Source organism: Paramormyrops kingsleyae, chromosome 10 (genome assembly GCF_048594095.1).
Source record: "Paramormyrops kingsleyae isolate MSU_618 chromosome 10, PKINGS_0.4, whole genome shotgun sequence".
Taxonomy (NCBI): domain Eukaryota; kingdom Metazoa; phylum Chordata; class Actinopteri; order Osteoglossiformes; family Mormyridae; genus Paramormyrops; species Paramormyrops kingsleyae.
The window spans coordinates 8,355,949-8,380,316 of NC_132806.1; the positions used below are offsets into that span (position 1 = coordinate 8,355,949).

Genomic DNA, 24,368 nt, shown 5'->3' on the forward strand with positions numbered 1-24,368 from the left:
ACAATATGTTTGGCTCTGCTTTGGGTGGAAGGCAATAAGCGTAAGATTCCAGTAATTGCTTCTGATTCCAGTTCAGCATTAAAAGGTGTCATTCAGAATCCAGACAGCATATTATATTTGAAATAGTACAGCTAGCAGACAGTCTTCTACAATCAGGAGCTTATTTAACTTTTGTTTGGGTGCCAGCCCATATAGGAGTTGAGGGGAATGAAATGGCAGATACATCTGCCAAGACAACAGCAGGAAGATCCACTGTTAAAATGCCCATTTCTACTGTTAGGGCAATAATAAAAAAGTGGACAACAACTGGAAGCCCCCTGGAAGAGGACCCAAGATTGTTTTTCCCCACTTACAGTGAGGAGGATTGTAAGAGAGGAAAAAAATCCCCAAGGATGACTGTTGGTGAATTACAGGATCAAGTAAAATCTTAAGGTTACCACGTCTCTAAAAAACTATCAGACGCTAACAGATTTGTGCTAACAGATTATTTGGAAGGTGTGTCAGGAAAAAGCTTTTTTTTGTCCTTCACAACAGTCAGACGACACATCAGGACAACATGCACCAGGTGGCAAGATAGTTTATGTGGTACATATAGATAACTGGTCCTTCCAAAACCAGACAAGGCTTATGTTTAGTTATAGCTTAAAAACCTTCAAATTACAGGCTAAATTAAATGTTTTACAGGGTATTTAATTAAAATTGAGTTATCCTTTTTTTTTAACAAAAATATTTAGTGATTTAACAACTTATTTTTACACAGATAATCATTCAACCTTGAAAAATTTTATTAAACTTACTTAATGTGTCAGAAAACTTACAAAACCTGTTGAAGTATGGTATAAATTTGTGTTCCTATCAGTTAAAGTTACTGTATTCTAACAGTTTTTAATCATCTTTTCTGAAAATATTTTTCACCGTTAACAGCTTTTGTCTGACACGCCTGCTGCCAGACTTTTGACTTATTTTACAGATTTTTTTACACTGTGATAACGCAGAGAGTTACCTAGAATACAAAAGTCTGGACCTCTCAGTTTGGTGAGTAAAGAAAATCTCTTTTATTCCAGCAATTCCAACAAACGCTCCCGTCACACTCTGGCGCTCGGTACCAAGTACCCCGAACACACAGAGCAACCAGTTGGTAAAGCATAACTCCCAATTCCCTATAAGGACTTCTAAGCCCTGATTGGTCACAAAACACCAACAAATGGAGCTCAAACGTAGAGCAGTATTCAAAACAATCTCTTCTTGCCTAAGGCCTAAGACATAACAGACCCAATATGCCTCCCCTCCCGGGCCTACCAATGTCCAATTGTTCTTCTACACTCCCCGCTTTTGAACACGCGAGATCCGCGCTGTTCACAAATAATCAGAGTCCACGGTGTAGTAGTCCTCCGGACGAAAGCGCAACGGGTAGAAGCGGGCCGGTGGCGGTTGGATGGAACACGAGTCACCAGCGGTGTTGGTGTTGCTGGTGACATTGATGACGACCGGGGGCTGAGGCCCGTAGAGCCAGGCAGGAATGGGAGGATCATCCACGTATGGAAAAGAGGGAGCCCGCAGGAACATACAGTAAGAGGTTTTGCCTGAAAAGACAGAACTAGCAATATGATTAGTAGCAACACTACAAGCAAAAGCAATATACTAAAAACTAATGGTTTAATCACCCCGGAATCAGTGAGGAGAACCAATTGTCCCAGATGTACTCAAACAGGCCATGCTCTTCATGTATCTCAGACAGCTGTTTGTGCACTGCGTCCTCTAGATCCTGCACAGCCTGAGAGGAATCAGGGATGTACGCGCAACATTCTTTCCCCACTATAGCACAAACACCACCTTTCTCAGTTAATAGGAGATCCAATGCCTCACGGTTTTGCAGAGCTACCTGCTTCACTGTGGATAATTCACCTTTAACGGCCTTTACAGTGTCAAATGTCTGACTGGTCACTTTTTCAACTGCAGTCTGCAGGGCAGCCACCTCTGTCTGAAGGTCTGCTACACCAAGGGATGGAATAAACCCCAAACCATTGCTCAGTTCGACTAAGAGACCGTCTGCTCCGTGAATAGGCACGCAGTCAGCAGAGCAGCCATGACAGACAAAGAGCCGGGGCATGTTTGATTTAGGACTGCCATATCATGATTGGTGTATGGAATCCCGTAGATTCCACACAATTGTGACCCTCTCGGGGGCCAGTCTCGAAGGAACCACCAGGGTCGGACACGCGTCTGCAGTGGACCCGATGGACCCAAGCGTCGATTCCCTCCACTTTCACTGCGTGAGGGGTCACCATCAGGACCTGGTGTGGTCCCCTCCATCTCGACGTGGTCCATCTCTTCCCTCTCAAGTCACGAACTAACACCCAGTTCCCAGGTTCGAGCGGTGTCACAGCTTGTAACGGCTTACCGTCCGCATTCCTCCAATTGGCACGAACCTGGTCCCAGGCTGCACCTGTCGCTCACCGCAGACCTGTCAGATAAGTCAGCAAATCCCCATCCACGGTCTCCAGTGTAACATATCGTGAGGGAGACAAAACACGCATCGGCCTTCCTGCATCGACCCAGGGCAGGCCCGTCATCTCTGAAATTTTGGCCAATTTCAGTTTCAGTGTTTGATTTGCCCTCTCCACCATCCCTCTAACCTGAGTTCCCCACAGCATGTTTTGGGACTGTGGGGGGGAACCCCATGATGACACGGGGAGAATATGCAAACTGCACACATGGAACCCTGGCAGAAACTCAAACACAGGTCCCAGAGATGTGAGGCGACAGTGCTAAGCACTGCAGCACCGTGCCACCCGCCTCTGGGAACATACTGAGGTTAACTGGAGTTACCAAGTTGACCATAGGTGTGAATGGTGCACACAGGTACGCACATACACAGGCAGGCACTCATGCACACAGGCACGCACGTACGCAGGCATACAGGCATGCATGCACACAGAGACACACAGGCATCATCGGCGATCACTCGGAATCGAGTAGGATGGTCCACCTGGGGGGTCCTTATTGTGGATCTTCAGATGGCTGAAGAGGCCAATTCTCGAACCACAAACCTTATCCCAACAGGTGGACGCCTGTGCGTGGCTTCTTTTAATGTGGGGAGACTGGGGCATAAACAGCCACCACACGGTCCTTGACAGAGACAAACCTATTATCAACGGCATGGACTCCAAGACAGCTGAAGGTCCATCTCTGCTGCAGCCTTCTTCCACCTTCACAGCCGTTGTTGTGATCCACCTGCATGCCTGGACACAATCCTCCGCCTGCTCCGCTCTTGAGGTCTTTCTTGAGTCGCGCTTTGTCTGGCACCTCCCCCTCAACCTTACCGCCAAGGGTGACCCTACCAGGAGCGTGGCTCCAGACGGTATCGCTCTCGGGATCTTTGGCACACGCAAGCCTCCCCACCACGACAAGGTGGCGACTCTCCGGAGAAGACACACACAGGCACACAGACAGGTACACCGACAGGCACGCATGCTCGCACACAGGCATGCATACAGGCACATACACAGTCAGGGACGCATGCACACAGACAGGCAGGCACACAAGCAGGCACGCACGCAGACACACACAGGCACGCACACACATGCATGCACGGACACACACACAGGCACGCACGCAGACACATACAGGCACGCACGCAGACACACACAGGCACGCATGCAGACACATACTTGCACGCATGCAGACACATACAGGCATGCACGCACACACAATTGCACGCAGGCAGGCACGCACACAGACAGGTACAGACACACGCATGTACATAGGCATGCACAAGACCACAGGCAAACGCACACACACAGGCCCACACACACGCACAGGCATGCACGCAGACAGGGACACACGCACGCAGACAGGGATGCACGCACGCAAGCACACAGGCATGCAGTTACACTTGCACACAGACACACACACAGGCATACATACAGGCACGCACACACACACGCACGCACGCAGACACACACAGGCACGCACAGGCACGCACGCAGACACACACAGGCACGCACGCAGACACACACAGGCACGCACGCAGACACACACAGGCACGCACGCAGACACACACAGGCACGCATGCAGACACATACTTGCACGCATGCAGACACATACAGGCATGAACGCACACACAATTGCACGCAGGCAGGCACGCACACAGACAGGTACAGACACACGCATGTACATAGCCATGCAAAGACCACAGGCAAACGCACACACACAGGCCCACAGACACACACAGGCCCACACACACGCACAGGCACGCACGCAGAAAGGGATGCACGCACGCAAGCACACAGGCATGCACAGTTACACTTGCACACACACACACAGGCATACATACAGGCAGGTACGCACACAAAAACTCTGGTTCTAAGCTAGGTATCCTTAACCCAGGACTTCCAAACATAAGCAAAACAGTTACATTACTATTAGTTAGCATTATTATTAGTAAGATTCCCTTTACATTGCATAATAGATAAGAAATAAATGGATGTAGAGAAGAAACATGTTTACAATTTAAAGTATTTTAGAGATGCTATAAGTACAGTATGCATGTGAATGGTTCAATGGGGCAAATTCAAATAAGAGGCTGAGAAGGATGTTCAGCTTCAGCCACCGGCTCTCGTGGTTGGCAGTGGGCTCTAATTTTGCCGGTTCTTTCCTTTCTTCTGTTTCCCATGCCCTGTTTGCAGGGGCACCTTCACCGCATTGCCAATTGATGTGGACACCTTCACACTGCCTGCTTCTGGATCATTTACGTTGAGGTGTTCCACTGATAGTTTATCCACTTTAGTTTCAGCAATGTCCCAATTAACAGCATTCAGCTGGAATTCACTGTCTACAACTTCTATCTCTACATCCATAATTTCCAATTCAACTGCTGAATCAAAACCCCTCTCTGCAGTCTCCTCCAATATCACTTCTCCAATCTGTACTTCTACTATTTCAAAATTAACATTACTTTGATTTACATCATAAAGATCAAACTGGCAGAGGTCTACCAGTACAGCTCCTACCTTCAGCCTGTCTTGGTGGTCGTCTGCAGGCTTTATGGAGATTGTCCTTTTATTTAGCACAAAGGCCTCCAACCCATGTGCATCTAACCGCTTATCCCTCCCAGGCTGGTTGGTGGGTGCAGTTACTGGGAAGCACTCTTCTCCATCACCCCAGCAGATGATCTCCTCCCACTTGTCCCAGGCTGCCCAATACACATCATCCGTCCAGCTAACTGCCTTGGCAATTGGCTTTCGGGTGTGTGACACGATGGAACCGTCAGCCTGGTCAGAGGGTGATTCTGCTGGGGAGCACAGCTCTTCCTCTTCTCCCCAGTCAATCACCTCTCCCCACTTGTCCCAAGTCACCCAGTACTGGTCGTCGCTCCAGCTGACAGCTTTAGCCATTCTTCTGATTCTGAATGAGGAAAAACAACATACAGGCAATGCAATGGAGCTGTCAGTCACTCCAGACACACAGAATACTGGTCTGCACAGACCCACACCTTTGCAATCAACAACCGCATTACTGCATAGGAAACTAGCTGTCTTTCACATAAAATTTAAAAATAATCAAAACAGAAGGCTGGGACAATTTAAATTTTATTTAATAGCAATGTACCGATTTCAGTCACCAGACAAAGTTTACCCGTTTCGCTACACTGCCTTTATTAGTGTTTGTTGCAACACATCCGCCCTCTCCTGGTCTGGTGGAATATCACTGCTGTAGGCAGCACCGACCGCAACCATCCGCATCCGAAGCCGAACGCAACATGAAAGCGCGGGAAAGTGTACGCGGAAAAGGGACATATCAACTAGACTTTGCGGCACAGGAAACTAGCCGACTTGCACATAAAATTTAAGTGTAATTAACACAGCAGCCCAGAACAATATTCACTTTATTTAATAGCAATATACTGATTTTACTCACAGTCAAGCGCAAAATTTACTCAAGCGCAGGAAAGCACACGCGGAAAAGTTTAATATCAACTAAAATATACTGATTTTACTTAGAAACATTTTAATATACATGCAAATTTGACAGATACTAAAGTGTAAGATAATTAACATAATAAAATGGGAGCAGACATTTATCGTACCTCGCCATCTTGGTCCAGAAACGGAAGTGAAGCTGCGTGTTTCAAACTTGCAGCGTCCCACGTGCCGAGACGTCTAATGTAACCAAGCAACGCAGCGATAACATAATTAAATAATAACATAACAATAATTATAGTAGTTGTATATAATAATAATAAGAATGGAATTTTATAAGATGAATCGTACAGCGATACCGATACATATTGATATCGGTATGCTGAACAAGGTTATGCCGGACAAGCCTCCTACAATTCAAGAACCTGAAGTTAGATTAATTCACAATTTATCCGTTTACATTTTACCGTGACTGAGCACGATTGCCCCCCCAAACAGGAAGGTTTGCGCAGTCGCACAGCAGAAAGAAATTCCTGATTAATGCCCTTATTTTGTGACTTATTTGGAGTCGTTTTGACCACGACGATCGACACACATAGATTTATTAAGTATGCAGCGCAGTGATTTTAATTCATTCATGCTGCACGTATAAGAAGTTACTTCTATATTTTACTAATTATCTTTGAGTTGTAAATGTAAATCGATCCCGCTGCATGGGATACCGATATAGAAAAGGGAGTGTGGTACCGCGTTTTTGAATGCTGTTCGGTATGTATTACATTTCTTAATTAGTACCGGTGTTCTGAGATTATATTATACCGATCAGAATAACACACTCTGATTTCGAGTGCATGCCTGAACAGAATTACAGGATGTTCTCCGCTAGCCCATAAATTCAACAGACTGTTTCCACGGAAAGTAAGCAATTATACTTTGCTGTTTTTACGTGCAGTTACAGTTATAACTGTATACGTACAAGTAGCATTTATGCTGTTTCTCAAATGTGAGCTAATACATAAACTAAACCCACCGCTGCAAAAACATTCTAGCTTTAATTCTGTCATGCATATTCTTTTATTTGTTTGCATTGTCCGGTTTTGTTCATAATTTGTAATATCCCGAATAAAGCCAATTTCAGATAACTAGATATGTTGATCTAATGCCTTTTCAGATTTTCAAATGACTTTGTTTTCAAAACAACATGGATATTGTGATTTAGGAGCGTATTTTCATTGTTAGTAGCTTAAAGTGCAAAAATAGCCCATCTTCCTATTACCTGCCTGATAGACACACTGTCCTATGACTGACTGACCACATTTAACTGGTCAGTATGAGCCTAGTTGGACCCGTTTATAGCGCCCTCCACAATTATTGGCAGCCCTTGTAAAGATTTGTAAAAAGGGTTAGAAAATATCCACCTTTTGGTGAAGCAGCTTCATGTCACACTGAAAAAATGAGAAAATCATTAACATTAATTTATTCCAAGGAAAAATCCCTTCATCAAGAAATAATTATCTTTAACAAAACACATGTGCCACGATTATTGGCACCCCTGGAAATGATAGTGAACACAATGTAACTGAAGCATGTTTCCCTTTAATTTGCACATGTTTGAGTTGAGTGGAGTGAAGAGGAACCTTCAAGCTGTAATCCATGACTTCCTGGTTAACAGGGATACGAACATGAGGTGACACAGAGCCCAAATTCCCTTAATCATCCATCAACATACAAACCAAATGTGGGAGATGTGTGTTGACCTTCATAAGTCAGGGATTGTGTATTAAAAAATAGCTACTTGCCTTAAAATGCCCATTTCTACTGTTATGGCAATAATAAAAAAGTGGACAACAACTGGAAGCCCCCTGGAAGAGGACCCAAGATTGTTTTTCCCCACTTACAGTGAGGAGGATTGTAAGAGAGGCAAAAAATCCCCAAGGATGACTGTTGGTGAATTACAAGATCAAGTAAAATCTTAAGGTTACCACGTCTCTAAAAAACTATCAGACACCCCCCCCCCCCTTTGTGCTAACAGATTATTTGGAAGGTGTGCCAGGAAAAAGCTTTTTTTTTGTCCTTCACAACAGTCAGACGACACATCAGGACAACATGCACCAGGTGGCAAGATAGTTTATGTGGTACATAACTGGTCCTTCCAAAACCAGACAAGGTTTATGTTTAGTTATAGCTTAAAAACCTTCAAATTACAGGCTAAATTAAATGTTTTACAGGGTATTTAATTAAAATTGACAGTTTTCCTTTTTTTTAACAAAAATATTTATTGATTTAAAAACTTATTTTTACACAGATAATCATTCAACCTTGAAAAATTTTATTAAACTTACTTAATGTGTTAGAAAACTTACAAAACCTGTTGAAGTATGGTATAAATTTGTGTTCCTATCAGTTAAAGTTACTGTATTTTAACAGATTTTAACCATATTTTCTGAAAATATTTTTCACCGTTAACAGGTTCTGTCTGACATGCCTGCTGCCAGACTTTTGACTTATTTTACAGATTTTTTTACAGTGTGATAACACAGAGAGTTACCTAGAATAAAAGTCTGGACCTCTCAGTTTGGTGAGTAAAGAAAATCTCTTTTATTCCAGCAATTCCAACAAACGCTCCCGTCACACTCTGGCGCTCGGTACCAAGTACCCCGAGCACACAGAGCAACCAGTTGGTAAAGCATAACTCCCAATTCCCTATAAGGACTTCTAAGTCCTGATTGGTCACAAAACACCAACAAATGGAGCTCAAACGTAGAGCACTATTCAAAACAATCTCTTCTTGCCTAAGGCCTAAGACATAACAGACCCAATATGCCTCCCCTCCCGGGCCTACCAATGTCCAATTTTTCTTCTACACTCCCCGCTTTTGAACACGCGATAGGGCTGCACGATTTTGAGAAAAAACCTAATTTTTTCTGACAAATATTGCGATTGCGATTTTCGCTTTCGATACTTTTAAGTGCATAAAACCTAAAATTATGAATAAAATATGTTGTTACTTTTACGACACAGAGGGTTAAATAAACTACATACATAGTGATTGAGGTAATGAGATTGTTTGATGCTTCGTGACTATTAAATACCTGAACCTAAATACCAAAGAATATGAAGACATAATGGAAATTAACTTAACCACGTGGCTTCGTCTTCATCCACACTTTTTGTGCATGCATCATATTGCTGTCGGTGGTGATTTTTAAGATGCTGGTATAGATTGGTAGTGTTTCCTCTGGATCGGGCCACGGCACGTCGACATATTTTACATTTAGCACTCTTTTGCTCCACGTCGTTCTTCGCGAATCCAAAATAAGTCCAAACAGCTGAAGTACCACCCTTCTTGTTAACCAAGTGCTCCCCCGCTTCCTCTCCCGTCACCGAAGAAGTGCCTTCGGCCATTTCTGCGCAGTTACAAGCTTTTTCTATTGGCACAATTCGAGGTACACGTTGTGTGTTAGCTGCTTTGCTGCTGACAGAAAGCCGGTGCACTGCATACAACCTTGTTTCCATTGCCATTTCTAATTGGCCAGCAAGCCAGGAACGCGAGATTCGACCATTTTGATTGGTTAATAGGTTTGTCCTCAAATGTCAGAGGCGGGGGAAAAAACCTCACACTCCTGAGGTTAGGTTATTGCGGGAGTTAAAACCTCAATATCGATGCGATAAAGGTTAATCGTGCAGCCCTAACACGCGAGATCCGCGCTGTTCACAAATAATCAGAGTCCACGGTGTAGTAGTCCTCCGGACGAAAGCGCAACGGGTAGAAGCGGGCCGGTGGCGGTTGGATGGAACACGAGTCACCAGCGGTGTTGGTGTTGCTGGTGACATTGATGACGACCGGGGGCTGAGGCCCGTAGAGCCAGGCAGGAATGGGAGGATCATCCACGTATGGAAAAGAGGGAGCCCGCAGGAACATACAGTAAGAGGTTTTGCCTGAAAAGACAGAACTAGCAATATGATTAGTAGCAACACTACAAGCAAAAGCAATATACTAAAAACTAATGGTTTAATCACCCCGGAATCAGTGAGGAGAACCAATTGTCCCAGATGTACTCAAACAGGCCATGCTCTTCATGTATCTCAGACAGCTGTTTGTGCACTGCGTCCTCTAGATCCTGCACAGCCTGAGAGGAATCAGGGATGTACGTGCAACATTCTTTCCCCACTATAGCACAAACACCACCTTTCTCAGCTAATAGGAGATCCAATGCCTCACGGTTTTGCAGAGCTACCTGCTTCACTGTGGATAATTCACCTTTAACGGCCTTTACAGTGTCAAGTGTCTGACTGGTCACTTTTTCAACTGCAGTCTGCAGGGCAGCCACCTCTGTCTGAAGGTCTGCTACACCAAGGGATGGAATAAACGCCAAACCATTGCTCAGTTCGACTAAGAGACCGTCTGCTCCGTGAATAGGCACGCAGTCAGCAGAGCAGCCATGACGGACAGAGCCGGGGCATGTTTGATTTAGGACTGCCATATCATGATTGGTGTATGGAATCCCGTAGATTCCACACAATTGTGACCCTCTCGGGGGCCAGTCTCGAAGGAACCACCAGGGTCGGACACGCGTCTGCAGTGGACCCGATGGACCCAGGCGTCGATTCCCTCCACTTTCACTGCGTGAGGGGTCACCATCAGGACCTGGTGTGGTCCCCTCCATCTCGACGTGATCCATCTCTTCCCTCTCAAGTCACGAACTAACACCCAGTTCCCAGGTTCGAGCGGTGTCACAGCTTGTAACGGCTTACCGTCCGCATTCCTCCAATTGGCACGAACCTGGTCCCAGGCTGCACCTGTCGCTCACCGCAGACCTGTCAGATAAGTCAGCAAATCCCCATCCACGGTCTCCAGTGTAACATATCGTGAGGGAGACAAAACACGCATCGGCCTTCCTGCATCGACCCAGGGCAGGCCCGTCGTCTCTGAAATTTTGGCCAATTTCAGTTTCAGTGTTTGATTTGCCCTCTCCACCATCCCTCTAACCTGAGTTCCCCACAGCATGTTTTGGGACTGTGGGGGGAAACCCCATGATGACACGGGGAGAATATGCAAACTGCACACATGGAACCCTGGCAGAAACTCAAACCCAGGTCCCAGAGATGTGAGGCGACAGTGCTAAGCACTGCAGCACCGTGCCACCCGCCTCTGGGAACATACTGAGATTAACTGGAGTTACCAAGTTGACCATAGGTGTGAATGGTGCAGACAGGTACGCACGTACACAGGCAGGCACTCATGCACACAGGCACGCACGTACAGTACGCAGGCATACAGGCATGCATGCACACAGAGACACACAGGCATCATCGGCGATCACTCGGAATCGAGTAGGATGGTCCACCTGGGGGGTCCTTATTGTGGATCTTCAGATGTCTGAAGAGGCCAATTCTCGAACCACAAACCTTATCCCAACAGGTGGACGCCTGTGCGTGGCTTCTTTTAATGTGGGGAGACTGGGGCATAAACAGCCACCACACGGTCCTTGACAGAGACAAACCTATTATCAACGGCATGGACTCCAAGACAGCTGAAGGTCCATCTCTGCTGCAGCCTTCTTCCACCTTCACAGCCGTTGTTGTGATCCACCTGCATGCCTGGACACAATCCTCCGCCTGCTCCGCTCTTGAGGTCTTTCTTGAGTCGCGCTTTGTCTGGCACCTCCCCCTCAACCTTACCGCCAAGGGTGACCCTACCAGGAGCGTGGCTCCAGACGGTATCGCTCTCGGGATCTTTGGCACACGCAAGCCTCCCCACCACGACAAGGTGGCGACTCTCCGGAGAAGACACACACAGGCACACAGACAGGTACACCGACAGGCACGCATGCACGCACACAGGCATGCATACAGGCACATACACAGTCAGGGACGCATGCACACAGACAGGGATGCATGCACGCATACAGGCATGCACACAAGCAGGCACGCACGCAGACACACACAGGCACGCACACACATGCATGCATGGACACACACACAGGCACGCACGCAGACACATACTGGCACGTACGCAAGCACAATTGCACGCAGGCAGGCACGCACACACACAGGTACGGACACACGCATGTACATAGGCATGCACACAAGAACACTGGCACGCGCACACACACAGGCCCACACACACGCACAGGCATGCACGCAGACAGGGATGCACGCACGCCAGCACACAGGCATGCACAGTTACACTTGCACACAGACACACACACAGGCATACATACAGGCACGCATGCAGACACATACTTGCACGCATGCAGACACATACAGGCATGCACGCACACACAATTACACGCAGGCAGGCACGCACACAGACAGGTACAGACACACGCATGTACATCGCCATGCACAAGACCCCAGGCAAACGCACACACACAGGCCCACAGACACACACAGGCCCACAGACACACACAGGCATGCACGCAGACAGGGACACACGCACGCAGACAGGGATACACGCACGCAGACAGGGATGCACGCACGCAAGCACACAGGCATGCACAGTTACACTTGCACACAGACACATACACAGGCACTCACGCAGACACACACAGGCATGCACGCACACACAATTGCACGCAGGCAGGCACGCACACAGACAGGTACAGACACACGCATGTACACAGCCATGCACAAGACCACAGGCAAACGCACACACACAGGCCCACACACACGCACAGGCATGCACGCAGACACATGCACGCAGACAGGCATGCACAGTTACACTTGCACACAGACACATACACAGGCATACATACAGGCAGGTACGCACACACACCAGCATGCACGGACGCACACACAGGCACGCACGCAGACACACACAGACACGCACGCAGACACACACACACAGGCACGCATGCAGACACATACTTGCACGCATGCAGACACATACAGGCATGCACGCACACACAATTGCACGCAGGCAGGCACGCACACAGACAGGTACAGACACACGCATGTACATAGCCATGCACAAGACCACAGGCAAACGCACACACACAGACACACACAGGCCCACACACACGCACAGGCACGCACGCAGACAGGGATGCACGCACGCAAGCACACAGGCATGCACAGTTACACTTGCACACACACACACAGGCATACATACAGGCAGGTACGCACACACACCAGCATGCAAGCACGCACACAAAAACTCTGGTTCTAAGCTAGGTATCCTTAACCCAGGACTTCCAAACATAAGCAAAACAGTTACATTACTATTAGTTAGCATTATTATTAGTAAGATTCCCTTTACACTGCATAATACATAAGAAATAAATGGATGTAGAGAAGAAACATGTTTACAATTTAAAGTATTTTAGAGATGCTATAAGTATGCATGTGAATGGTTCAATGGGGCAAATTCAAATAAGAGGCTGAGAAGGATGTTCAGCTTCAGCCACCGGCTCTCGTGGTTGGCAGTGGGCTCTAATTTTGCCGGTTCTTTCCTTTCTTCTGTTTCCCATGCCCTGTTTGCAGGGGCACCTTCACCGCATTGCCAATTGATGTGGACACCTTCACACTGCCTGCTTCTGGATCATTTACGTTGAGGTGTTCCACTGATAATTTATCCACTTTAGTTTCAGCAATGTCCCAATTAACAGCATTCAGCTGGAATTCACTGTCTACAACTTCTATCTCTACATCCATAATTTCCAATTCAACTGCTGAATCAAAACCCCTCTCTGCAGTCTCCTCCAATATCACTTCTCCAATCTGTACTTCTACTATTTCAAAATTAACATTACTTTGATTTACATCATAAAGATCAAACTGGCAGAGGTCTACAAGTACAGCTCCTACCTTCAGCCTGTCTTGGTGGTCGTCTGCAGGCTTTATGGAGATTGTCCTTTTATTTAGCACAAAGGCCTCCAACCCATGTGCATCTAACCTCTTATCCCTCCCAGGCTGGTTGGTGGGTGCAGTTACTGGGAAGCACTCTTCTCCATCGCCCCAGCAGATGATCTCCTCCCACTTGTCCCAGGCTGCCCAATACACATCATCCGTCCAGCTAACTGCCTTGGCAATTGGCTTTCGGGTGTGTGACACGATGGAACCGTCAGCCTGGTCAGAGGGTGATTCTGCTGGGGAGCACAGCTCTTCCTCTTCTCCCCAGTCAATCACCTCTCCCCACTTGCCACAAGTCGCCCAGTACTGGTCGTCGCTCCAGCTGACAGCTTTAGCCATTCTTCTGATTCTGAATGAGGAAAAACAACATACAGGCAATGCAATGGAGCTGTCAGTCACTCCAGACACACAGAATACAGGTCTGCACAGACCCACACCTTTGCAATCAACAATCGCATTACTGCATAGGAAACTAGCTATCTTTCACATAAAATTTAAAAATAATCAAAACAGAAGCCTGGGACAATTTAAATTTATTTAATAGCAATATACCGATTTCAGTCACCAGACAAAGTTTACCCGTTTCGCTACACTGCCTTTATTTGTGTTTGTTGCAACACATCCGCCCTCTCCTGGTCTGGTGGAATATCACTGCTGTAGGCAGCACCGACCGCAACCATCCGCATCCGAAGCCGAACGCAACATGAAAGCGCGGGAAAGTGTACGCGGAAAAGGGACATATCAACTAGACTTTGCGGCACAGGAAACTAGCCGACTTGCACATAAAATTTAAGTGTAATTAACACAGCAGCCCAGAACAATATTCACTTTATTTAATAGCAATATACTGATTTTACTCACAGTCAAGCGCAAAATTTACTCAAGCGCAGGAAAGCACACGCGGAAAAGTTTAATATCAACTAAAATATACTGATTTTACTTAGAAACATTTTAATATACATGCAAATTTGACAGATACTAAAGTGTAAGATAATTAACATAATAAAATGGGAGCAGACATTTATCGTACCTCGCCATCTTGGTCCAGAAACGGAAGTGAAGCTGCGTGTTTCAAACTTGCAGCGTCCCACGTGCCGAGACGTCTAATGTAACCAAGCAACGCAGCGATAACATAATTAAATAATAACATAACAATAATTATAGTAGTTGTATATAATAATAATAAGAATGGAATTTTATAAGATGAATCGTACAGCGATACCGATACATATTGATATCGGTATGCTGAACAAGGTTATGCCAGACAAGCCTCCTACAATTCAAGAACCTGAAGTTAGATTAATTCACAATTTATCCGTTTACATTTTACCGTGACTGAGCACGATTGCCCCCCAAACAGGAAGGTTTGCGCAGTCGCACAGCAGAAAGAAATTCCTGATTAATGCCCTTATTTTGTGACTTATTTGGAGTCGTTTTGACCACGACGATCGACACACATAGATTTATTAAGTATGCAGCGCAGTGATTTTAATTCATTCATGCTGCACGTATAAGAAGTTACTTCTATATTTTACTAATTATCTTTGAGTTGTAAATGTAAATCCCGCTGCATGGGATACCGATATAGAAAAGGGACTGTGGTACCGCGTTTTTGAAAGCTGTTCGGTATGTATTACATTTCTTAATTAGTACCGGTGTTCTGAGATTATATTATACCGATCAGAATAACACACTCTGATTTCGAGTGCATGCCTGAACAGAATTACAGGATGTTCTCCGCTAGACCATAAATTCAAGACTGTTTCCACGGAAAGTAAGCAATTATACTTTGCTGTTTTTACGTGCAGTTACAGTTATAACTGTATACGTACAAGTAGCATTTATGCTGTTTACACATAATACATAATACATAAACTAAACCCACCGCTGCAAAAACATTCTAGCTTTAATTCTGTCATGCATATTCTTTTATTTGTTTGCATTGTCCGCTTTTGTTCATAATTTGTAATATCCCGAATAAAGCCAATTTCAGATAACTAGATATGTTGATCTAATGCCTTTTCAGATTTTCAAATGACTTTGTTTTCAAAACAACATGGATATTGTGATTTAGGAGCGTATTTTCATTGTTAGTAGCTTAAAGTGCAAAAATAGCCCATCTTCCTATTACCTGCCTGATAGACACACTGTCCTATGACTGACTGACCACATTTAACTGGTCAGTATGAGCCTAGTTGGACCCGTTTATAGCGCCCTCCACAATTATTGGCAGCCCTTGTAAAGATTTGTAAAAAGGGTTAGAAAATATCCACCTTTTGGTGAAGCAGCTTCATGTCACACTGAAAAAATTAGAAAATCATTAACATTAATTTATTCCAAGGAAAAACCCCTTCATCAAGAAATAATTATCTTTAACAAAACACATGTGCCACGATTATTGGCACCCCTGGAAATGATAGTGAACACAATGTAACTGAAGCATGTTTCCCCTTTAATTTGCACATCTTTGAGTTGAGTGGAGTGAAGAGGAACCTTCAAGCTGTAATCCATGACTTCCTGGTTAACAGGGATACGAACATGAGGTGACACAGAGCCCAAATTCCCTTAATCATCCATCAACATACAAACCAAATGTGGGAGATGTGTGTTGACCTTCATAAGTCAGGGATTGTGTATTAAAAAATAGCTACTTGCCTTAAAATGCCCATTTCTACTGTTATGGCAATAATAAAAAAGTGGACAACAACTGGAAGCCCCCTGGAAGAGGACCCAAGATTGTTTTTCCCCACTTACAGTGAGGAGGATTGTAAGAGAGGCAAAAAATCCCCAAGGATGACTGTTGGTGAATTACAAGATCAAGTAAAATCTTAAGGTTACCACGTCTCTAAAAAACTATCAGACGCCCCACCCCCCTTTGTGCTAACAGATTATTTGGAAGGTGTGCCAGGAAAAAGCTTTTTTTGTCCTTCACAACAGTCAGACGACACATCAGGACAACATGCATGATGCATATTTTTGGCACAAATGGAACCAGAATTTGGTGCTACGCCCCTGGCGACTGCTCACAGTTTTTCATTTTTCATTCCATCTACCAATTAACTGTGGAAAGGATTTTATTGTTGCTATTTTTCTTGCGTTTCAAACTGCCTTTCCAAAGTGATGGGTGTGGGGTGCAGTGACATTCCAGACTGATGGGCCATTGACAGTATGCAAACTACTACAGGTGTGGGGACGCCTATTTCATCAATATTCATTGTGCAAGCTGAGCACTGAGTTTGAGAAAAAGAGTGTCACTCCTGTTACGATCCAGTCTAGGGTTGGACCGCAACAAAGTGAAAGGGAAGGAGGGATTGGGGAGGACAGGACAACTAGGGCTAGGAGAAGGGAACACGAGACACAGAGGGAGTCTTTTTTTATAGTATTTTTTATAGTTTTTTCACAAACACAGTACAAACACTAGGTGTAACGAACGTCAGGAGTGACAGAGGCCAAAGAAACAAACAAAAGCACATCTACCGAGTAACCCAAGCTGAGCTATCTAAGTGAACACAAAGAAAATGGTGAAACGAAACAACAATGCCTAAATCTATCTCCCTGACCAAACAAACAATAATCCCCACGTTAACGAATAAACAAAAAGGCAGACACTCCCTACACACCTAGTGAAACACGAAACACCAAGCCGAGGCAAAGGTATCAAAAGGGAAAACCGAGAGGCGAAGTCGAAACACAGGCGAAAGTCCAAAACCAATCAAGCAATCAGAGACCAAGGCGAAAGTACAAATAAGGGCGAGGCGAGAATCGGAAGTCAAGGGCAAAACAGTCATACACGATCAATCAAACAAAGCAAAAGCGAACAGAGAGCGAGCTAGCAGGCGAGAAGCAAGTAGCGGGCAGACGAAGGGACGAAGCGGCGAACTCTTCAGCTGGCGAACCGGAAACGGCTCCGAGGGCAAGGGAGGCGGGGTCAGGTCCTGAGGGCGGAGTCGAGGGGGCGGGCGACCAATCGGCGAGTGGGCAGGACGTCCGAAGGACCTGCAGGCATCCTCCGAAACTTACGGCACATATCCCTTACGGCACGTAACCAAAACTTACGGCACGTAACACCCCCCCACACAAGAGTGAACCCACACGGGTCACCAAAATACACATATCCCAAACAAAAAACAACAAAAACCACAAAATAAACATAAGAAAACAAACAGAACGGAACTTCAGGGGAGGTAACAGAGTTATTAGGATCCGGGGTCACAGACTCAACCTTCGAAGGTTTATCCAACACTGGCACGGACATGAACGTGTCCTCGAGGTCTATGTCAGCGAGCTGGCGCCGCTGTGCACGAGTAAGCACACACGCAGGAAACACCGTCGGGTGTTCCACCGCTACATCATTTTCACACAGCACAGGGTCCAGAACGACTTCGGGTAGAGGAATGATTCTCTTCCCCGCTATGTCATTCCCAAGAATAAACGTAATGCCTGGGACAGGTAACTGGGGCTGGACAGCTACTCGCACGTATCCCGAGAAATCAGGAGTACACAAATAAACGGTGTGCAGGGGAACTTCAGCCACACACAAATCGATTCCCTGCACCAACACATCCGTACCACAGTACGTTTCATCACATAGGGGAATAACTCCTTCCACCAAGAAGGACTGAGCGGCTCCCGTATCCCGCAGGATGGTCACAGGGTGCCTAGCATCAGTCACACTGAGCGAAACCGAACCAGTAAATACAAATGGTTCGAAAGCAGCGTCAATACGAGAGGACGAGGGCGAAGAACTGTTGGGGCAGGCAGCAACATTCACTTTTCTAGCTGCTGTACGAGCTTCCTTGCGCTTTAACACAGGACAAACAGATATAATATGGCCCACCTCGTGGCAGTAAAAGCACTCGCGTTTCTCCACGGGTGGTGGAGACGCTTGCGAAGGGGAGGTTACAATCGGACGAGTTTTACGAGGCAAAGGAATCGGAGCAAACACAGTTTTGTGGGTCAAAACGAACTCGTCAGCGAGGGTGGCAGCTTCAGTTAGCGAAGTGACCTTTTGCTCATTCAAGTACACTACCACTCGATCAGGAACACAGTTCTTAAATTCTTCTAACAGGACCAGTTCCTTAAGCTGGTCGAAGGTAAACACACCACTAGCGCCGCACCACTTATCAAACAAGATGGCTTTCTCGCGTGCGAACTCCACGTATGTTTGGCTGGCGGATTTGGGAAGATTTCGAAAGTTCTGCCGATAAGCTTCCGGCACTAACTCATAAGCGCGAAGCACAGTAGCCTTCACAATGTCGTAATCAAGGCTCTGCTCTAACGCAAGAGCCGAACAAACCTCCTGCGCCTTACCCACAAGCTTACATTGCAGTAACAATGACCAAAGGTGTTTGGGCCAGTTCAATGTCATAGCAATGCGCTCAAAAATGGAAAAGTAAGCGTCTACCTCATTTTCCCGAAACACAGGAACAAGACCGATGTGTCGGCTCACATCAAAGCTCGATCTACCAATTTCCGGGGAGACAGGCGAGCTCAAGGGAGACCGGGGACGGGGTCTAGGAGCGTCTTGGGCGTCAGCCTGGTCTCGGGCGGAGCGAGCTGCGGGTGGAGGTGTACCTGGTGTGGGTACCTTACGTGGAAGAGGCATTGGTTTTTGGTCGCCCATGCTCATCCGACGTAACTTCAGCTCCTTCTCAGCCTCCATCTCCATAGCCCGGACATGGAGTAGCTGAGCCTGGTACTCCTGTCTCTTAATCTCAAGCTCTAACTCCCGTAACTTAATTGTCAGCAGTAGGTCCTCCCTGGTTGAGCGGGGATCTCCAAGATCCATGCGGTGTCCACTCCCTGGATCGTCGCTGCTGGCCTCCGCTACAGCAGACATCCGAACCGGGGTGGCAGCAACACTAGGGGATCCACCCAACTCAGGCAGTATACCTTGCTGAACCAATTCATCGAGCAAAAATTGCTTAACGACCCGCTTGGAAGCCTCAGCGGGGACCAAAATGTTAAAGAAGTCTGCTATCTGTAGCAGATCATCCTTGCGGCACACATCAAATTGTTCGAGTGTGGGGTAAAGGGTGAACGCAACAAGGTCGAATTGGGCCATCACGATTACTGCAATTATCACAACACCCCCCCACACAAAAAAAATCCGCCAGACAAGCACGAAAGGGAAAGAAGGAAAGGACGAGCCCCCAATTTTGTTACGATCCAGTCTAGGGTTGGACCGCAACAAAGTGAAAGGGAAGGAGGGATTGGGGAGGACAGGACAACTAGGGCTAGGAGAAGGGAACACGAGACACAGAGGGAGTCTTTTTTTATAGTATTTTTTATAGTTTTTTCACAAACACAGTACAAACACTAGGTGTAACGAACGTCAGGAGTGACAGAGGCCAAAGAAACAAACAAAAGCACATCTACCGAGTAACCCAAGCTGAGCTATCTAAGTGAACACAAAGAAAATGGTGAAACGAAACAACAATGCCTAAATCTATCTCCCTGACCAAACAAACAATAATCCCCACGTTAACGAATAAACAAAAAGGCAGACACTCCCTACACACCTAGTGAAACACGAAACACCAAGCCGAGGCAAAGGTATCAAAAGGGAAAACCGAGAGGCGAAGTCGAAACACAGGCGAAAGTCCAAAACCAATCAAGCAATCAGAGACCAAGGCGAAAGTACAAATAAGGGCGAGGCGAGAATCGGAAGTCAAGGGCAAAACAGTCATACACGATCAATCAAACAAAGCAAAAGCGAACAGAGAGCGAGCTAGCAGGCGAGAAGCAAGTAGCGGGCAGACGAAGGGACGAAGCGGCGAACTCTTCAGCTGGCGAACCGGAAACGGCTCCGAGGGCAAGGGAGGCGGGGTCAGGTCCTGAGGGCGGAGTCGAGGGGGCGGGCGACCAATCGGCGAGTGGGCAGGACGTCCGAAGGACCTGCAGGCATCCTCCTGAACTTACGGCACGTAACACTTACGGCACGTACCCGAAACTTACGGCACATATCCCTTACGGCACGTAACCAAAACTTACGGCACGTAACACTCCAAAGTTCTAACACTTTAGTAGTCAAACCACATAAAATTTCAGAATGTCTCTTACACCTATGTGTAGCCAACCCCTGTGTCTATAAGCTTCAGAGCTGAAAAGTCTTGGCTAGAAATGTTTATAATGTGATTTTTTACAATTTCTCAGCATGTCTGAAATAGGTTTTTGAAAAGTATATGTTTAAAGTTAATTAAAAAAAAAACAGAATAATAACATTCTAAGTGGTCTCAGATTATTGATGCTGAGTTGTTGCTGAATAAAAGCACATGTAACGCTTTGGGATAAATGTTTTTTAGATAGGTGAAATATTTTAAAATGTCAAGGCATGTCAGACTACCCCGAAGGTGCCTGAGAGGCCTCAGACCCCAGAGGGTTAAAATCATAATAAAATCTCCACAATAATACTAGTAGTCACTCGTGTAATCTTCTGCTATAAACCAACCCGGCCCCCCATTAAAGCAGGAAAAAATTATGTGGCCCACACAGAAAAAAGTTTGGGGAACCCTGGTGTAGCGTCACCGAACAACGAAATAGGGAACTGCTTCCCCGCACGCAAATCCGCCGTTGATGACTGGCGGATTGTCGGTGAGATTTGATCGCGGAAACGTCATTCCAGGTTAGATTTAGAGTTTTTTTTGCATATACTGCAGAAAGCTTTCCATTCATTCACCATGACCGGCTTAAGGCAGTCTTTAAATGATGGGTTATCAAGCCAACTTTTAGAAAACTTACATTTCCCCATTTCACCGCCAAGTGCCTACTAGCTAATTTTAGAGGCTCTCCTAATATCAACACGTTAAATCACCCTGGCACAACTGAGGTAAAAGGCGGAGAAATGGTGTCAGCATCACTCTGATAGGCTATTAATTCCGACTCAGGTCCTGTTAGCATGTATATTATATATTTTTTAATTAGATGAAGTTAAAACACGTAGACAAATGGGAAACTCATAATATATTGAGGTGGATGATGAAAAATTTACTACCAAGTCAAATTCCATTTACTACCTTTTAATACCTTTCAAGAGCCTTAATTTTGTCTGATTTAATTTACTACCGCGCGGACACCCTGTTCTTGGGAGTTTTTCCTTGCCACTGTCGCCTATGGCTTACTCACTGGGGGCTTTGGGTGGGGATGCTGTAAAGTGCTTTGAGACGATGTCATGTTGTGATAATGTGCTATACAAAAATAAATTTGTTGTTGTCATACCAGTTGTGTGAGAGTTGGCGCGTGTTTAGCGTGTATCCCACAGTGTCAAGTAAATTGCTGGTTTCCCTGGCTGTGACGCTGCTAGTATTTAACTGACAGTGGCTGTTAAAAAGGATACTGTACCAACTATACGGAAATGCATGGAAGTTCCCAGGGCAGGATTTCTAAATGTGCATTTCGCCCTCTACACTGTAACCATGGGGAAGCTGGCATAAATAATCTTCAACTAAAAGTCCACAGAAGTGGCACATAGAAGTGAGGCCCCAGCACATGTTATATATTGCCAGGAAGGTCGGAATTTGTACTTTACGAAAATTCAAGATTGAAGATTCAAGATTCAAAAGGTTTATTCGTCACGTACACAGTTGTTCTTCATGTTCGTGTAGGTGGCCTTGAAAAAGGACTTTTTGTGTCTCAGTGATGGCTCAGTATCTGGTGGGTCACACTTTGTTCTTCATCACCTGCCTGCACCGTGTCGGCATTGAGTGAACCAGTTTGATGAGGTGATCATGGCTGATAACATGATTCCAGGCTGCATTGAGTGACTCAATCAACTCATGTTTTGATTTTGGATGTCTCTTGGATATCTCCAAAGCCACCTTGTGCCACAAGTTCTCAATCGGATTCAGATCGGGAGATTGGGCAAGCCACTCAATTGATCGATGTTGTTCTGACGCTTCCAGTTGATCACCTGTTTGGAGCAATGGCACGGTGCATTGTCATCTTGGAACAGGAACCGGCCTTTAAACAGCTGCTGCACTGACGGCACCATACACTTTTGCAGTACTGTGATGTACTTGGTCCCACTGACCATGCCGTCAACGATGTGCAGACGTCCGACGCCACTGGCAGCCATGCAGCCCCAGACCATGACCTTCAAAGGATGCTTCACAGTGAGGTTGAGGCACTCAGGCTTGAACTCCTCTCCAGGAAACCTCCTCACATAGATGTCTGCCTGGCTACCAAACAGGTAGAAAGTGCTTTCATCGCTGAAAAGCACCTTTTCACATGGACCTTTCACATGTCCAGCGTGAGTTCTTCCGTGTCCAGTCAACCCGGTTGCACCTTTGGACATCAGTCATCAGTGGCTTGTTGCGTGCCTTGCATCCCCACAGACCAAACTGCGGGCACCGGCGACAAAACTGTTGATGAGGTGACACTGACATGGCAGCTGTCTGACCACTCACGCAGTAGCTGAGGTGAGGTCAACTTGCGATTGCTCAATGGAATGCGTCAAAGTGCATGATCCTAGCATGATTGTCATGCTTGTGGATGACCAGACCGAGGCGTGTCTGCCACCAAACTCACTTTCTTCTTTTGTAGAATCTTTACAAGTGCTCTGTGACTGCAGCCGACTTTGTTAGTAATCTGGCAGCATGAAAATCCATGAAAATTTGTTGTTCCAAGGAATATTTCTTAAATAATAGTTTATTTTCATTTGTAATTCTTCATTCTGCCAATGCATATTTATTTGTTTAATAAATTGTGTTGTTCACAAAACTACAAAAAGTAATGTGAGAACATAGTAATTCACTACATTCACTACTGTTCATGGCTTAAGGGCCATTTGTTAGACTGCACAACACAATTGTGAAAGAAGGTGAGAGCTCCCCTAGTGGCTATGGGAGTGTATTTCCATAGAGCAGATATTATGTATGGCAGCCTCATTGCTTTTAGAGCACAAGGTGGGATAGAAGGACAAATCAAATCAATTTGCTCATTTAATATTTAAATTTTTTTTAGGCTTGATTTTTGGAAGCCCAAATTTAGAAACCCACCGCAACTGAAAATGGAATGCCACAGATATAAGTCTCTTCCATATATTGTTAACCATTTGTTGGCCCAGAGTAATAGCTTTTAGGCTAGGGATCTGTGTCAGCAATTGGAATATTGCTGGCTTAAATCATGGTGAAAGGTTAAAACAAAGGCAGTACCCTGTCATGCTATGCAAATATATATCAGAGCTATTGGTCTTCAGGAGAGTGGGCAGGTCCAGGAGCTGCAGAGTGAAACAAACTTTATAATCTGTGTCAATGAGCACTGCCTTGCCTGAAATGCTTACCTGGAAATTAACTTAAACGTGTATTACATATTATAGGAGAAATACTTAAAAATTAATTAGACTGGCTGGCTGGCTCTTGAAAGTAGGAACTGTAAATAAACTGACCTTAATGAGTATTACAGTCAGGTACATTGCAATTCATTCCACTTGAAAAGTTACAACTTAAGCTAGTTCAGTGTAAGTGTATAGCTCAGTAGTCTAAGTATGTGGCCTTGTAATCCAGAGGTTGCTGGTTCAAATCCAGCTTCAACTAGATAAGTGCATGTTTATGGGCCCTTGAACCATGGAAAGTAGTGAATTGCCATGTTCTCAAA

General features: G+C 45.7%; 2 long non-coding RNA genes across 2 annotated transcripts; both read right to left on the reverse strand.

The window, feature by feature from the left end:
* Positions 1-1,031: 1,031 nt before the first annotated feature.
* On the reverse strand, positions 1,032-5,311 carry LOC140593266 (uncharacterized). The gene is made up of 2 exons (XR_011993520.1): positions 1,665-5,311; positions 1,032-1,494 (listed from the first exon to the last, which is right to left on the reverse strand). It is a non-coding gene; the product is annotated as an uncharacterized lncRNA (long non-coding RNA).
* A 3,184-nt stretch (positions 5,312-8,495) lies between these two features.
* Positions 8,496-15,010, reverse strand: LOC140593268 (uncharacterized). Its single transcript, XR_011993521.1, has 2 exons — positions 14,355-15,010; positions 8,496-14,124 (listed from the first exon to the last, which is right to left on the reverse strand). It is a non-coding gene; the product is annotated as an uncharacterized lncRNA (long non-coding RNA).
* Positions 15,011-24,368: the final 9,358 nt, after the last annotated feature.